The 4,950-nt window shown below is 44.1% G+C and overlaps 1 pseudogene; it reads left to right on the top strand.

Moving 5' to 3' along the window:
* Window positions 1-332: 332 nt before the first annotated feature.
* Window positions 333-4,950, top strand: part of LOC111968257 (sodium- and chloride-dependent GABA transporter 2-like) — a 5,305-nt pseudogene continuing 687 nt past the window's right edge.

A 4,950-nucleotide genomic window follows, 5' to 3' on the forward strand; every position in this document is an offset into this window, starting at 1 on the left:
TACCTTTGATGATCCTCATCAGAATGCACTCCCAGGAATCCCAGTTCCACAATACATGTTTGTTTTGTTCGATAAAGTCCATCATTTATGTCCAAATACCTCCTTTTTGTTAGCGCGTTCAGTTCACAATCCAAACTCACGAGGCGCGGGCAAGTACAGGCGAAAGTTCAGACGAAAAGTCAAAAAAGTTCTGTTACAGTTCGTAGAAACATGTCAAACGATGTATAGAATCAATCTTTAGGATGTTTTTAACATAAATCTTCAATAATGTGTCAACCGGATAATTTCTTTGTCTTTAGAAATGCAATGGAATGCAGGTCGCTCCCACGGCTATGCGCGTGACCAGCTCACAGCATTCTGCCAGACACCTGGTTGAAACAGCTCTCATTCCCCCTTCCTTCACAGTAGAAGCCATAAACAAGGTTCTAAAGACTGTTGACATCTAGTAGAAGCCTTAGGAAGTGCAGTATGACCCCATAGACACTGTATATTAGAAAGGCAATGAGTCGAAAAACTACAAACCTCAGATTTCCCACTTCCTGGTTGGATTTTTCTCAGGTTTTCGCCTGCCATATGAGTTCTGTTATACTCACAGACATCATTCAAACTGTTTTAGAAACTTCAGAGTGTTTTCTATCCAAATATACTAATAATATGCATATATTAGCTTCTGGGCCTGAGTAGCAGGAAGTTTACTCTGGGCACGTTTTTCATCCAAACATGAAAATGCGGCCCCCTATCCCAAACAGGAGACATGAAAGTCAGTCAATCTGGAATATTTCAATAACTTTTCTTCAAGTGCAGTCGCAAAAACCATCAAGCGCTATGATGAAACTGGCTCTCTCTAACTGGCTCTCTCTATTTGCACCAGTAGCATGAGGAGGATCCTACTGTACCTGGAAGTATAGATGGAATCTTCTACTACATATATCCCAATGCAACACGGCTAGCTGATCATTTATTTCATTTCATTTATTTAACTGCAATACCTGATCCACAGGTATTGTCTTCAATGGATTGTTTTCGTACACCATATGCTTGGGATACCTGATTTCTCTCAGAAGCTACAACAAATACAACAACAACTGTTATAAGTGAGTCTTCAGTATTAGGGTGTGGGTTTGATTTAGAATTCTCAGTATTGATTTGGCACAGTGAAGATCTTGCATAGTTGGATCATTCAGCTATGCCAGGAAGATTTATGACATGGAATGTTGTATTACCTCAATTGCCCTGAACGTTAATTAAGCAACTGTATTTAAATCTTATTAGACCCTTGCCAATGACAACAATAATGTGTGTGAAAGAGGATGGTGACCTAATATGTTGAAAACTTGTTCTGCGATTTTGTGCCTTTCTGTCTGTGCTTGTTGAACAGTGGTACCAGCTTTGTGTCTGGTTTTACCATCTTCTCAATACTGRGTTATATGGCTGGAGAACAGGGTATGGACATCTTCGTAGTTGCTGAGTCAGGTGACACTCTAAAGCAGTGGTATCCAAACCTCTCCTTGGGGACACCCAGACATTTCACTATTTTGTTGTAGCCCTGAACTAGCTCATTGATTTACCTAAACTGAGAGAGCGGAAAGCTGAGAGAGAAAAATACACTGCTCAAAAAAATAAAGGGAACAATTAAACAACACAATGTAACTCCAAGTCAATCACACTTCTGTGAAATCAAACTGTCCACTTAGGAAGCAACACTGATTGACAATAAATTTCACATGCTGTTGTGCAAATGGAATAGACAACAGGTAGAAATTATAGGCAATTAGCAAGACACYCCCAATAAAGGAGTGGTTCTGCAGGTGATGACCACAGACCACTTCTCAGTTCCTATGCTTCCTGGYTGATGTTTTKGTCACTTTTGAATGCTGGCGGTGCTTTCACTCTAGTGGTAGCATGAGACGGAGTCTACAACCCACACAAGTGGCTCAGGTAGTGCAGCTCATCCAGGATGGCACATCAATGCGAGCTGTGGCAAGAAGGTTTGCTGTGTCTGTCAGCGTAGTGTCCAGAGCATGGAGGCGCTACCAGGAGACAGGCCAGTACATCAGGAGACGTGGAGGAGGCCGTAGGAGGGCAACAACCCAGCAGCAGGACCGCTACCTCCGCCTTTGTGCAAGGAGGAGCACTGCCAGGGCCCTGCAAAATGACCTCCAGCAGGCCACAAATGTGCATGTGTCTGCTCAAACGGTCAGAAACAGACTCCATGAGAGTGGTATGAGGGCCCGACGTCCACAGGTGGGGGTTGTGCTTACAGCCCAACACCGTGCAGGACGTTTGGCATTTGCCAGAGAACACCAAGATTGGCAAATTCGCCACTGGCGCCCTGTGCTCTTCACAGATGAAAGCAGGTTCACACTGAGCACATGAGCACATGTGACAGACGTGACAGAGTCTGGAGACGCCGTGGAGAACGTTCTGCTGCCTGCAACATCCTCCAGCATGACCGGTTTGGCGGTGGGTCAGTCATGGTGTGGGGTGGCATTTCTTTGGGGGGCCGCACAGCCTTCCATGTGCTCGCCAGAGGTAGCCTGACTGCCATTAGGTACCGAGATGAGATCCTCAGACCCCTTGTGAGACCATATGCTGGTGCGGTTGGCCCTGGGTTCCTCCTAATGCAAGACAATGCTAGACCTCATGTGGCTGGAGTGTGTCAGCAGTTCCTGCAAGAGGAAGGCATTGATGCTATGGACTGGCCCGCCCGTTCCCCAGACTTGAATCCAATTGAGCACATCATGGGACATCATGTCTCGCTCCATCCACCAACGCCACGTTGCACCACAGACTGTCCAGGAGTTGGCGGATGCTTTAGTCCAGGTCTGGGAGGAGATCCCTCAGGAGACCATTCGCCACCTCATCAGGAGCATGCCCAGGCGTTGTAGGGAGGTCATACAGGCACGTGGAGGCCACACACACTACCTAGCCTCATTTTGACTTGTTTTAAGGACATTACATCAAAGTTGGATCAGCCTGTAGTGTGGTTTTCCACTTTAATTTTGAGTGTGACTCCAAATCCAGACCTCCATGGGTTGATAAATTTGATTTCCATTGATCATTTTTGTGTGATTTTGTTGTCAGCACATTCAACTATGTAAAGAAAAAAGTATTTMATAAGAATATTTCATTCATTCAGATCTAGGATGTGTTATTTTAGTGTTCCCTTTATTTTTTTGAGCAGTGTAATATTTAAGACGAACAGTATCTGGTTTTCTATGTTATCCTCAGCCTCCACTTTAACCATCAGCAATGGCCCATCTGCTTTAGCTGGGTAAAGTAGTCACAGCTCACACTTCCCTCAACTGACATTTTTTTCAATACACCTTCACCTTGTCTGGTGGAAGCACTGTCTCGCCTCATGGAATCATCAACTTTGCTGACATACTATTACACGTAACAGAATATTTCATTTAATTAGTTCAATTGAATTACATTTGGTACAGAGGTACAGATATACTGTAACGATTTGTCTTGTTGTTGCCCTACTGCAGGTCCTGGCCTGGTGTTCATAGTGTACTCCCAGGCAGTGTCCCTGCTCCCCTGCCGTCGGTTCTGGGCTGTGTGTTTCTTCACCATGATCATCCTGTTAGGATTGGACAGCCAGGTAAGAGCTCAACACCCACCACACCCTCCATCTAGGTGTCCTGTCCCTGCTGTGTCCCTCCCTCTCCCTTCCCATGTACATTACCCTCTTTCTCAAGTTCTCCAGTTTGTCGGCCTTGAGAGCCTTATGACCTCGGTAACGGACATCTACCTCAACGTCCTCAGAAAGGGCTACCGGAGGGAGCTGCTGCTGCTGCTGCTGCTGCTGCCTGGTCAGACTCATCATGGTCACAGAGGTGAGAGGTCACAGACACAGGTCACCCCTGCAAAAAAAGCTCTCAAACCATTGTTGTTGTGTGATGACAGGTAAAAGTGGTTCTCTGATAGAAGAACAAATGAGATGGCGACCTGTTTCTAGCTCCTTGCCAACTTTACAGTAATTCATTTTTTTGTGTGTTATTTTTTACCTTATTCGTGTTTCTAGTTTTTTATTTCTATTTGTGTACTTGATTTTACATTTTTACTGCACTGTTCTGAGCTAGTAACACTAGCATTTTGCTGCACCTGCTWCAACATCTGCTAAACTGTGCACGTGACCAATAAACTTTGATTTGAGGTAAGTAGAGGTAAAATAACTTTAAAACAATCAGCGATGAAAGGGTGGGGATGAAAGGGTGTCTAAGCAAGGCTTTTTGTCAAACGAAATATCTCAAATGAGTTGTAATGAATGTCTATTTCGCTGCAGTGTGGCCTCTACATCATCCAGCTGTTTGATCATTATGTGTGCAGTGGTGCCACTCTGCTAGTCCTCTCCATATGCCGTCACTCAGTGTTGGATGGATATATGGTAATACACCAATATGGAAAACTAGCTTCATCACCATATTTATTCTCATTCTCAAGTATTTTGTTATAGTTCATAGTTATAGTTCCTTTAACTATCCCTTTAAAAACAAGGAAACTCTTCATGAGTACACCTGTCTGTCTCTGTCCAAGGTGCTAAACGTTTCTGTGTCAACATTGAGGATATGATTGGCTACAGGCCCAAGTCTCTGGTGAAGTACTGTTGGCTATACCTCACCCCTCCTATGTGCACAGTGACTTCAGGTCAAGTCCATTTCTATCATTATTTTGCTTACATTTATGGATATAATTTCACAATTGCAGTTGCTTACCATACCATATTCTATTAATATAAAATAAGACGAGATAAGAACGAAACAACATATTTTGGACATCTATTTCCTCTTCAGGGAACCTTTGTGTTGTCGCTGTTGAAGTACAACCCTCTGAAGTTCAACAACACCTATGTGTACCCGTGGTTCAACAACACCTATGTGTACCCGTGGTTCAACAACACCTATGTGTACCCGTGGTTCAACAACACCTATGTGTACCCGTGGT

This window comes from Salvelinus sp. IW2-2015, linkage group LG8 (assembly GCF_002910315.2).
Source record: "Salvelinus sp. IW2-2015 linkage group LG8, ASM291031v2, whole genome shotgun sequence".
Classification (NCBI taxonomy): Eukaryota; Metazoa; Chordata; class Actinopteri; order Salmoniformes; family Salmonidae; genus Salvelinus; species Salvelinus sp. IW2-2015.